Raw genomic sequence first — 14049 nt, forward strand, 5'->3', positions numbered from 1 at the left:
AAGGTAAATATTTACCACAGGTCAAATGTTTGATGACAACAACCATGTGAATTGAAGTCTATCAGAGCCCAACAAAAGCACTATCTTGTATTTGTACTTTTTATCTTCCCACATGCTCTCTAGGGTATGGTCATCACTGGGTTGACCTCTCTATGCCTCTTCTACTGCATGTTACATTGGGGCATTTAAAAAGTTTTATTTAAAAATTATCTGTCCTTATTACAAATGTGATACAAAGATGTTATGATCCATTGCCAAAATCTGAAATTGACCCTTGAATTAGTACTTGGCCCAAAGCTAAGGATGGATATTCAGGAACTCCAGAGACCTTGGCAAAGAGACATAGGTGGTACTTGTTTCTAGAATGGGCATAATGTCTGCCTACTTGTCCTCTTGGATCTCTTGGCTTATGGAAAGAACTTTAACCATCATTTCAAGCTTAATGGTATTTAGGCAAATTGCAATGTCTCCGTAAGGGTTCCTTCATACAAGGTAAGCCATATCAATTCTGGTACAGTATAAATACCTACTTTTTAGTAACATCAGCTGAGTAAACATGAATAATAATAACGCAGTGGATTTATATGAGACAAGGAACTGGAGAATATAAGTATGAATAAAGCCACACCTTCTTAAGTACAATTGTTCTGTGGGTTTTGCTGAAAGAAAAAAAAAAAAGTGTAATGTAATTGACCCAGCTTTGAATCTATCTTCTACTGCTCTTTGACTTTAGAAGTTATATTATTTTTTCTAATTTTTGCACCCTACTTTGTAAAATTTAGAAAACGTTAGTACTTAATTCAAGGGTAAATAATGAGATTCTGATGATAACTGACCAGCATGGACCTTGTTGTGTTTTGCACGTGAAATATCCTCTGTATGCTCATGAGTGTTACCACTTCATCCTGAGCTGACGGTGAACTGGGTGAAGGTTTGGAAGACTTATCAGGTAGATTCTTGCTTCAAGAAGTGTGTCCCCGAGGGTAAGGCTTGGGGCTTTATATCTTGGCCATATCTCCTGTTCATGCTCTCCTTTCTGATTGTTGACACAATGTGTTCAGACACCATGAGCCTGCCACTGTATCTTTCTTGCCTGTTGCCATATGTTCCTGGCAGGCAAACTGAGCTGAACTGGAATGCAGATGCAGAGAGGGAGGGCAAGAACGGTCTACAGAAACCCACAGAGACAGCTGACCTAAAAAAGGGGGAGCTAATGGACCACCTGACTGATAGCTGGCAAACAAGCATTGGAGAGACTCAGACCTCCAGATTATGGGTCTCAGTTAGAAGGCCTGGGCAGTCTAAGGGACCTCTGACAGTGGAACCAGGATGTATCCCTGGTGCACAAAAGGACTTTGGGAGCACATTCCAGATGGAGGGATACTCCCTTAACCTAGAGGCAAGAGGGAGGGCCTAGTTCCTACTCCAAATGACTTGACAGACTTTGTTGATCCCTCCTGCAAGGCATCACCCTTCCTGTGGAGGGGTGGGGGGAAAGGGATGGGAGGGTGGTCTGGGCCATAGGAGGGAGGGAGAGAAGAAGGGAGGGAGGAAGAGAGAACTGGGATCAATATGTAAAATAAGAATAAAAATAATAATAAAAAAGAACTATGAATCAGAATAAACCATTTCATTAAAAAGCTGATTTTGTCAGGATATAACAGCAGTGCGAAAGTAGCTAAGACATGTGTATATTAAGTAGTCACATCCTCTGCTTCCCTAGTAATATGCATAATAAATATTCTTTAAGTCTACATTTAACTCATTATCCTTGGTTTTAATCTCATGAATTGTGACTTGAGGGGTATAGTAGTTAGTGTTCAAATTGTTTTGACCAGATACCAGTAATGGCATAGTGTTAAATAGGAAGATTTTATTTCGTTTATAATTCAAGGCTATAATGTATTTCATTAGGGAAGGCATGGGAACAGAATCACAATAGGGTTGGTCACATGGCAACACAAATCATAAAGCAGGAAGAGATGAAAACTGGTACTTAATTAATATGTCTATTATGCACACCTTATCCCAGGGAATGGTGCTACCCATATTTAGAGTGGATTTCTCACTTCAGTTAATTACGTCTAGAAATCCTACACCAACACATCCATATTCAATAATTCTAGATCCTGTTAAGGTGATAAGATCCATCAACCATTGTCTTAGTTACTGATTTATTTCTATAGAGATACCATGGCCATGGCAGCTTAGAAACAAACAGTATTAAATTAGGGGCTTGCTTACAGTTTTAGAGATGGTCCTTGAGCACCAAAGCAGGAGTCAGATATGGTACTGTAATAGAGACTAGGACTTATCATGCATAAACATGATAGAGAGAAGTGTGATGGGGTCAGAAAGAGAGAAAAAGAGAAAGTAGGAATATCTTGGGCCTTTGAAAACTCCAGGCCACCTCTAGTGACGAACCTCCCCCAACAAACCACATAAACTAATCCTTAGATGTTTCTGTCAATTGTATTCCAAGCATTAAAAATATTTATGAATATGTGAGGGACATTTTCTTTCAAACCCCAGCATTCCACTCGCTATCTCCAACAATCTTGTGGCAACAACATCATACAAAATGCATTTAGTTGAACTTGAAAATCCTACATTTCTCTCAATATCAAGATTGCTTAAAAGTCCAAAATCTCTTCTAAGAATCTAGGAAATCTGTTAACTGTAAGCTCCTGTGAAGTAAAAATCAAAAGGCTAATTACATAATTCCAACACACAGTGGCACATTAATTCATATTACCATTCCAAAAGGAGGTAAAGGGGGCAAAGTGAGGAAATACTGGAAAAAAGAAAGACTGAAACTATACAAGACACAATCCAATCCTGTAGTTCCTGTCTGATGTAAAATGTCTTAGATGAATTTTAGAATCTCCTAATCATTCCAGCTTTACTGACTACAACACATATCTCTTTGGCTATTTTCACTCCCTGTATGCAGCTCTACTTGGAAGATATCTATCTATCCATGGCTCAGGCATCACTCATATCTTGAGGTTTCTAACAAAATCCAGGCTGCACGTTAACAACTTCATGCAATGAGTTCCCTGCAACTCCATGCTGGGAAACTCCTCCCATATGCTTGGGTCTCCCCAGCTTTCCTTTATCTAGGGGGAAGTTTCAATAATGCCTCTGTTCCTGTATCTATCTTGACTATAACAACAGAACCACATTTCTGATATCACCAAATTCTGTTGCTGGCTTAAAATGAAGTGTGGCCTAAATATTGAATTGCATTTTCATATGATTTGATTTGTTGTAACTCTGTCAGAAAAGATCATGCTTTAGGTTCCCCCCATCTCTCTACTTCTCTTATCAGTTTCAGGTTTAGCTTGTTGGGGGACAGGGGTGTCTCAACATGAGAATACCTGTTCCTTAATTTCATTTAGATTCAGGCTACTCTTTATCTGTTTCAGCACAAAATTTGGATACAGTATTAAATTTCCTTGTGATCTTTTTCTCTTCAAACTATACATTGTGATTTCTTTTTACCCTAACTGCTCTTTTTCATTTTAAATAGCATGACAACAATTACTAATAACAATGGTGTATACTTAATACTAGGCTATCTTGAAATATATTTTGGCATTGGATTTCATCACAATTTTCAATTTAGCCTCAGACAGATTCTTATGTCCAGACAATAAACAGCCATACTCTTTGTCAAAAATATCACAAACATGGCCTTTAATCTAGTTGCTAATGTTGTTCTGCTCTGGAACCTCTTAAGGTGGTCTTCTCCAGTTCTCACTGGCCTACGAACTATTGTCTTCTTAACTTTACCAAGATGTCACATTAAGCTACCATTACAGCATTCAATCTCTGTTGTAGTATAAACTCACAATGTCTTCCAAATTTTCCAAAAAGAAAAATACTATGTTCATGCCTATCATAGAAATATCCCAGAATACTAATACCAACTTCTGCCTTAGTTATTGTTCAATAACTGTGAAGAGACACCATAATCAAGGAAACATAATATTAATCATTTAATTAGGGAGTTGCTTAAGTTTAGAGAATAAGTCTGGGTGGCAAGATAAGTAGATAAGAGCTTACATCTGACCTATAAGCATGAGACACAGGAACAAAGACACTGGGAATACCATTGGCATTTGAAATCTCAAAGTCAACACTCAGTGTGACACAAACCATAAAGAAGATCACATATTCTAATCCTTCACAAATAGTTCCACCAGCTGTGTGCAAAGTGTTCAAACACATATTCAACATATGAGCGCATAGCATATGAGGCCATTCTTATTCAAACCATCACAAAGATACTAACTTTTATATGTTGGATGCACAACCCACCATCCTTTCTGACCAACGTGTCTGTTTTATTAGAGAAATTTTAGTAGACTATGAGTAATTTTTTCACTTCAATTTTTTTTCATTTCATTTTACATTCCAACCACAGTTTTCCCTCCCACCCATCCTCCAACCCTCTCTCACCTCCCCCCCCCAGCCCACCCAAAGTCCACTAAAGACTAAACATAGTCTGGCACAATAGGTTGTGGCATGGCCCATGCATTAAGACTGAGCTCAGCATTCCATCATAGGGAATAGACTCCAACAAGCTAACTCAAGTAGCAGGATTATATCATGGTCCTACTGTCACTGAGCATAGCGTGAGTATTAGGAAAGAAAGTAGACTGGATGGACTGAGAAGCTCCCAAATTGCAGTGATTGTTCATTGAGCAGATTTCAGCTAGTGAAAGATGTTTCTGTGTATCTGGAAAATAAGTGAGATTTAGAGTTAGTGATAGTGGTGAAAAGAAATTCTCTGAGAAGTCTCCCATGAGTTTCAACTGCTCACTTATTAGTATTTACCATGGACTTGACCATCTGAGCAAAGATAGAAGTTTTCAAAAATGAACGCAAGTGGATTTACTGGAAGGGCAGGGAAGTCTCTTTTATGCAAATGATTGAAAATATATTCTTGAATAGCAATGATAAGAGTCACAGTTTAGGACCCATGCAGGACATTGATTAGAATAAGACCAGAAGTCAAGAGCTCTGGAAATTCAGTCATAAGATAAGGAGTGAAAATTAAATGTGAGAAAAAAGATTCTAAGTGAGCAGAAAAAGATTCAACTATTACAACACTAATAATATGTGAATGTTGGTATTGTTCAAAGTCGTAATCATAACAAAATAGCAAAACATGCATTCCTTAAAACAACCTTTCAGTGTTGCAGTCAGTGTGTTTGTCCAAATGACTAAATTAAGAAACGTTTAGGAATGCTAAGAGTACCTCTGTGTGTAGAGCATCCTTCAATAGAGAATGGATATATGAAACAGTGATCAAGGATGGCTGGGTTATCATTTGAATAATTTGCCATAATGAAGTATTAAAACAAGTCAGGTTTTCTTCTGATTGGACTGACTGTGTCTGTTGCCACTACTGTCTATTGGCATCAGATTCTAGTTACTTTGGTCTTTAAGAAAGAGTCAATACCAGGAACTCCCTGGGAAAACTTCCAACACCTAGAGCTGGGCAGTATCTGCTATATCAGAAAGCAGGCTTCAAACTTTTCCACCACCACAAACATTGTTAAACTATCTATCCCAATCATGTAAGGTAATCCAATAAATCTCTTATTAAAATAATTTTCATATTGTTTATATGCATTTATACACAATAATATGCACACATAATCTATCAGTTCTGTTCCTCTAGAGGACCTTGACTAATACTAGTAGAACATTTGTCCCCAAGCTTTTATTTCCTAAGAGACCATTTATTACTCTTTCAGTCTCACTGTTCATTATAAATCTTTGTAGGTTGTTTATATCACCCTCTGTTCAATTTTGATGATAAGTTATATGTGTCTAGAAACATATCCATTTCCTATAGAATTTCAATTTCATTGAAATATGTGTTTTCAAAATATTCCCCAGTGATTCTGTAGCTTTCACTCTTCTTTCTCTTTCTTTAGATTAGTTTAAAGTGAGGAATCTTGTATTAGTGTTTGAAAGAACCAACTCTTTTTCAAAAAGATGGCTTAGACCACGAATTGCTTACTATGCATGTGTGAAGGACTGTAGATGGGTTCCCTAAAGTCCATAAAGAAATTTTGGCATGATGGCATATATAGGCACTGGAGAATAAGCAGATGATAGAGAAAGATAGACCCATGGAGCTAACTGCACAGCTAATCAAATCAAGAGGTTCTCTCCAGATTCAATGAGAGACCCTCTCAAAAATAAGATGGACGGTGTTAGAAGATGACATTCTAAAACCACCTCTACATACACATGAATGAAAGATAATAAACACATATGTAATACACATATATACACACCAAAGAAAGACTCTTGTTTCACTGATTCTTTCTATTGCTCTCTCATACTTTGTACACACATATGAAAAGTCATAATAAAATTATAGTTTGTATAATTAATATATACTAATAAAATGAATGTATATTTATATATACACATAGACCAAAGCCATGTGATAATTATTTTCTTAAACCTTTAAGTAAAACACCACCTTTCATAAATCTCAAATATTCATTATACAAATATGCATAAGTGTACTAAATACCAATGGTATAATTATTAAGGCATGCTAGCATAAGTAACAAAAGCAGAAGGGTAGTAATTACTGCACCAGAATGGGCACACCGTATGTAGTCTTTCAACATTTTATATTTTAAATTTCTACTAATGAGTCCTGTTTACTTGACATTGTTTGAAAAAAATCTATTTGCTTTGTGTTCCATTTTTGTATATTTATTCTTGGTAACTGAACTCTGTTTCTCATCTCTCATAAGTGAAATGGTTAACAAGGATATCTTTTGTCTTGAATAAGAAGGGTTTACAAAATATTCTTTTAAAGTTCAAATTAAATATATAACCTTAATCACAGTTTGAATAAATGGGATTCCATTTTTAAAAGCATTCTTAGATTTTTCAATTATGTGCCATTTCATTCTTGAAAGGTCAGTGTGCGTTTATGAGGCTTTTTGCAGGAGCCTCTATTTCAGATCTGCAGAACAGCCTACAAAGAGGAACTCCTCTGTGTGAATGTGCCCCCAGTCGCACTCACACAGGGACAAACAGATAAACAATTCCTCTTGACATGATCTATTCTGCACCTGTACTGGACTGTCCAACTGTGAATACAATAAGCTGAAACTTTCTACCTAAGTGACATTGGGCAGTAGCACTTAACATCTCTAAACATACTCAGAATCGTTCACAGGTTGATAGTGACAGTTTAAATGAAGTAGACACAGTACCAAGGAAACAAAGATGGTGGGATTGCCATTTACACAGGTGGGTATATAAATTTAACGTATTGATGTTGTTTTAAATAACGGCTCATATGGGGACTGCAACTTTATCATCACATGAAGTATGGAACATAGCCTTAATTACCATTGATTCAGACTTTGGTGGTTTGAATATGAAGTGTCTCCACACATTCCCATTTTGAACACATGGTTCCAGGTAAGACTGCTCTTTAGAAAAATACTGGAGCCTTTATGACTGAGATCCTCAGAGTGACATTCTGGGATCAGACAATGAAGGCTTTATATCCTGACCTTGCTTTCTTAAACTCTTTGCTTTCTGGGTTTTAAGTCAGTGTGACAAGGCAGCCACTCTGCCTTTCCTGCCTGCTGCCGTGTCTTCTGACCAGGATGGACTGAACCTCCCTTGAGCTGTAACCCTAGCTATATTCTTCCTTCATTAATTTATTTGTAGCTATATCATCCCAATGGTGAGGAAGTAAACAAGAAATTGGTGGAGAAGAAATGATAGCTATATTATGTGTTGTTGGTTAACTGTAGAGATCTCACACAGAGCAAATGGCATCCATCCAGATCAGGATAATATGCACAGGAAGGCTTTGATAAATAAAGATGATAACACTGAAGGTTCATATACAATGAGGCTTCCATGAAAGAAATAAACCCAGTAAATTCATAATCAATGTTTGCTATTATTTTATCCTGTGTAACCCTCACCACACTCAGTAACTGTATCCATTGCCATAATGATTGGCCTTATCAATACTGTATGCTTGTGCTTCTTACCTGGGTAAACATTATTTTATGAAGCCGGCCTTCCTTTTCATTAAGTCTTCTGGCATTTTGCTTTCTTTTCTTTCTTCTGAAATATTTAGGCCTTATATTGATGCAGGATTAATCTAAAACAAAATAGTGGAGACTGAACAAAGGGAAGAGCCAAGAAAAGGAGACTCCTGCTTGGCAAACCCAGGGAACATGGATGGATTTAACACTTGCTGGACATGATGTCTTATCATTGGAGAAAGTCTATACATTATGCTGACAATGGGAAGTGACTCTGACTTAACGAGCACTCAGCAAGCTCACTACAAGAATAGACTGTGGAGATAAATGGGAAGAAGATAGTTCTGTAGAGGAATTTGATCTATGTCCATTTTCAAGATTTAGGGCCACAGTCCATTTCACGGAAGGATGCAACTCTCCCTGAGTTGGCCTCCAGGATCAATTCTTAGAAGCATTTGCAACAGAACCTAGAAAGAACAAATGAGCTAAAGATGTTGAGCAGTGATTGCTGTTCTGTTTGGTTTGGTAACTGGTTAGAGCTGCTGATAAATTTAGCCCAGTGTGGAATTGAGATTACAACAGTTAAGCAAATATACTCACTAGTCACTCTTAAAACATACATACACACTCCAAATAGAAAAGTAAATAGTGATCTTCAAAGTGTGCTTGACACAAGTTCAAGAACACAGACTTCCCTGCACCATAAATTTAGACGTTTTTAAGTTTTGTGATTATGGGCACTCAAGCCTAAGGACACAGCTAAATGGGACATGTCAGCAGTTCTTTATGGAGTGTTTTCCTTGACTTATGCTCATGAGCAATGTATAGAGAGATCTGCAATGTACCTGCTATTTGAAGGTTGTAACCCAGACTGCAAGGAGTTCAAAGCTGAGATTATGGTGTGCAGATAAGCTCCTTGTCCTTATGATAATCTAAAAGTATCAAATATCTAGATAGTGATTTTCAACCTTTGTAATACTGTGACACTTTAACACATTTCATCATATAATGGAGACCACAGACCATAAAATTATCATTGCTACTTCATAACTATAATTTTGTTACTGTCATGAATTATAATGTGTTGTTATAATGAATTATAATGAATTATAATCTGTGTTGTTCAATAGTCTTAGTTGACCTCTGTCAAGGGGTCATTTGCCCCTAGGTTGAGAACCTCTGCTCTAGGCTTATTCCCCATCACTTTACTGGGTCCCTGTCATTGGTTTAAGAGGCAAATGGAAATTCTAGGCAATGTTTCCAGCTGCCCGATACTTCCTACTATGATGTAATATACATTATAACCATGAGCCTAAATAAATGTTTCTTTCTCTAAGGTGTTTTTATCAAGTTGTAGGCAGAGTTTTCTTTCCCACTAACCAGTTCCAAAGTAACCATGCAGAGATTTATTATTAATTATAAATGCTTGGCCAATAGCTCAGACTTGTTACTAGCCAATGCTTCCATTTTAAATTAACCCACATTTCTTATCTACAACACACTGCCATGTGGTTCAGTATTTTCTGTCAGTATGCCAAGTTCATCTCCTGCTTCCTTAGCATTTCCTTTTGACTCTTAATACTCCTCTTCTACCAGTCCCTCCTAATCTCTACCTGTCTAGATATTGGACCATCAGTTTCCTTATTAAGCCAGTCATAATGGCATATATTCACAAAATGTAAATGAATATCCTATATCAGTATTTTGTCACATCAATAAAAAGGAGCTCCGAGAGCCCAGGTAATCCCATCATGCACACCAAATGTTAGACAGATTGCTGCATGGTTCACTATTTGTCTTCTTGAACTTTAATCTTGCTTTTCTCCTCTTTCCTTGATATTTTCTCATTCCCTCACTTTGGAATGAGAATTTTACCCTGTCTGATTTCATATTGAATAATATTTGTGTTGTTCTTTTAATACAATTATCACCTAAGAAACACAAACATGAAACTCAGCGCCCACGTGTAGTTTATTGATAGAGGGGAGAGAAAGGGAGAGTAGCTGGTGGCCAACCGAAAGCAGGAGACTGAGGGAAGAGAGAAAGAGAGAAGGGGGAAAGAGAGCAAGGGAGAGAGAGAGCTAGAGAGAGAGAGAGAGAGAATGAGAGCAAGAGCCAGAGCCAGAGAGAGAGAGAGAGAGAGGAGCAAGAGAGAGGAAAGTTGTGCATGCATGAGTCCCTTGACAGCCAGGTAAATCTTGAGCAGCCAGGTAAGTCATGATGTAGAGAATACATGGCCATGAGCATCCTGCCCATCATCAGGGGGCGGGGTCAGCAGACTGCTGGTTCCCAACAATTTGACCTTAGCAAAGCATCTTATAAGTGCTCAGAGTTAAGAAAATAATTTGTATCTCAGAAGACACTTTTGGCTTTGGACATTTGAACAGTTCTGGGACCTTTATGACTATGGGGACTTTGAACAATGTGGTAAATGCATTTTCATTTTAAGATGAATTGGATCCTTTAAATGTGAGGCAATTATGGTGAGTAATTACACTTCGGTAAAGGTGTCTGGAAAGGCAGGAAATACTTGTCAGAGAGGCTTTATTTCCATCTATTTTGTTAACAGAATTTGCACAGGACTCAGGTGGGGCCCCTGGGGATGCAAGTCTTGCAGTAGGCAGTGCTCTTGTCACTTCCAGCCTATGTCTTTCTAAGGTACAATGAAATATTGTGGGTGATAGAGGAATAGAAGTGGGGGAGGGCTGCTGGTATCACAAAGCAGGCAATGGGAAGGAGTTGATATTTCCCATCTTTTAACAATAGATTGACTGTACTCTAGCTGGTTGTGAATAAACATAGTTCCTCAATAATGCATGCACATGATGCTGAAATGTTAGGCTATTACAATAGTTTTACATTACGTATTATGCCATTATTAAATATATCTTGTACTTTAAGTACAGGCTAATTTATTTTATATTGTTTATAATTTATTTTGAAATAAAACATTTTTTAAAAAGTAAAAATAACCAGAACAGAAATTTGTTCAATTTTTCCACCCCAAAACAATCATGTTTATTCCATGTATTTATTATGAGTAAATACACAAAACTGTACATTGTTGCAGAAAGACACAGGAAGAGTTAGTAATGAGGTTTGGAGCATGTGAGATGTTAATAAGGAAATTTGAGGTTGGGAGTCCAGTCTGGCACATTATAAATATACATGATTTGGTTCTCACACATTGCTTAATCTTCATCTGCATGCTTTAGTTCTGCTATTAGCTGTCTCTTTTTCTCCTTAAAGGGCAAACTGGGTAAATAAAAGAACAAAACATGGCATTGCCACAAATTGTGCACTTGACCATTTCTTTCTGCTGTTTGGAGAAAATGATTTGTGCTATTATGCTGCCTGAAACATACCTTTTATGATCGATTGCCTAGTGTAAAAAAAAAAAAAAATAGATGGTGATTTTGCTGTTCTGTTGTGCTGTTGACTGAGAAGCGACAGATTGCTGAAGGACTGGAAAAATCATTTTCCAAATGTTCTTCTACATTTCTTGTGGGAAGTAATGAAAGCCACATATTTTGCTAGTGTCTAAAACTCTTCCACTATTTCAGTTGGTAGCATGTTCTACCTGTGTCATAGAAGAGAGAAGGGAGCTATGATTTCCTATTCATTAGTAGTGAAATTAGATCTGTGAAAAACTACCATCTATTTTAGTACAAATTATACATAGTTTTGAAGATCTACAGTTGTGTGCCTGTGTGTATGTGTGTATTCATGTTTGTCTCTTCTGTGTGTGTGCATGTGTCTAAATGAGGAAGTTTGTGGATGTCACATATGTGCACCTCTATGGAAAGCAGAGGTTGAGGCTAGGTCTTCCTCACTCTACAACTCATATTTTGAGACAGTGTCTCATTGAGTGTAGAACTCACTAATTCATCTAGGACAGCTAGCCAACAAGCTGTGTAATCTTGTCTCTGGCTTGTAATCTACTCTAGGATTATAAAAGTGTACCCTAATCTCTACCTTTTATGTGGGGAATGTGAACAAAGGAAAGTCCTGACTTGTCTAGTAGTTTACTATCTTAGATCATAATGAACAAGTAAAATCAGAGGTATGTAATAAAATTCTAAAATTAAAATAATAATCATAAATTCAGAAATAGTCTGAAGAGGAGGGTCATCATTTCAGATGGAGCACTCAATAAAGATCCTCTAAGCTGAATGTACTTGTGCCAAAATTTAAGCAAAAGCAAAAAGTATTAGTTGCACGAAGCAAGTCTTAAATCCCTACATTTGTGACCTCTTTCTGCCTATGGACATTTGTAGAACTTGTTATATAGAGGTATATAATGGTGTTTACCAACATTAAACTTTTAATGGTAATACATTAATTTATTTGTCAAAATATTTGTTTGCAAAAATTTATTTTGGCATAAATATAATCTCACCATTTATGAAAGACAAAATCAAATTTGTATGCAAATGAGAAAGTGACACTTTTTTCTTTGCATAAATAAAATCAATCTTGTTTTACAAACCAATCGCAGTCCCCCCCCACCATCCTCCCATGCTTCCCACCAACCCCCATCCCATCCCTTATCTCCTCCCTAGATAGGGTGAGGCTTCCCATAGGGGATCATCAAAGTCTGCCACTTGGGGCAGGGCCTAGGCCTTCCCCTGTGTACCTAGTCTGAGAGAATATCCTTCCATAGGGAAAGGGCTCCCAAAGTCCATTCATGCACAGGGGATGAATCCTGCTTGATAACTGCTTTTGTTTTATATAATGTTAAAATATTAAAGTTAAAATTTTTTTCTTTTTATTTAGGTAGAAAAGAGGATATGATGGGGGATTCCTTCTTCATGCTGTGAATATATGTTTTTCTGATTGGTTGATGAATAAACCTAATATAGCTAGTGGACAGACAGGATTCAGCTAGGTTGGAAATACAGGTGGGGCTACCAGACCAAGAAAGTTTTGGGAAGAGGAACATGGAGAGTGAGTTGAGAAGGAGAAGCCATGTAGCTGCCAAGAAAGCAAGAGGTTTGGGTATCAACAGTAATCCAAGACCATGTGGTGGTTCAGGGATTAATAGAAATTGGTTAATAATTAAGAGAGAGCTAGCCAATAAGAAGCTTGAATCACAGGCATAACACTTTGTAATTAATATAAGCATCTGTGTGTTTATTTGGGACTAAATATGGGACTAGATGAGACAGAAACTTCTATCAACACAAATGCAATCCAAAGATATACTGATGTATCTACATAGATGCAGATGTTTGGAGAGAATCATTGATCGTTGTCTAAGGAAGCAGAAATCTGTGTGTATGCACTGAAATGCTGCCATTTAACACATCTGAAACTACAAACCTAACCCAATGTGTTCCGGGTCACAGTTTTTGGTGATGTGTGGTGTATTGGGCGCACTGTCAAAGTGCATACATTATGTGTTCATGACAAAGGCCACAGTGCAATTGAGTGAGGCAAATAAAAACTTACAAGAGTATTTGAAACTACAATCATGCAATACCTTGAGAAAAAAAAATCAGTAGGCACAGAATAGGCTGTGAGGCATAGGGATTAGCAAAGCCAGACATGAGACATTGCAAATGCCATTGTAGGCTCAAAGTTAGGTTAAGAGGACTGTGTTCTTATTTAAAAAGCAATAACATTCAGTTAGAAGATCAGTACATTGCTCAGTGCTCATCAGTGAACCTTTTTTTGTAGCAACGATGACTAACAGAAACCCAGAACCAGACAATGTCTAGGCAGCGAGAAATTCTGGAGCACTTAACTCTAACCAGGTTGTCCTTGTCATACACCAACTCCAAGCCTTAAGGGTCTGTACAAAGCAGGAGGCAAAAAGATTGAAAGAACAAGAAGTGGTAGATGACACCAAGGATAGCGTGATCTCCAAATATGGCAAGTCTAATACACGTGGGATCCTACAGAGATTGTGGCAACCTGAACCGGTTCAAATCAGATATAAATATAGCACTAAGAAATAGAATTGTACACAAAGTCACACCTCTAACAAAAAAGG

Source organism: Phodopus roborovskii, unplaced genomic scaffold (genome assembly GCF_943737965.1).
Source record: "Phodopus roborovskii unplaced genomic scaffold, PHOROB, whole genome shotgun sequence".
In the NCBI taxonomy this organism is placed as follows: Eukaryota; Metazoa; Chordata; class Mammalia; order Rodentia; family Cricetidae; genus Phodopus; species Phodopus roborovskii.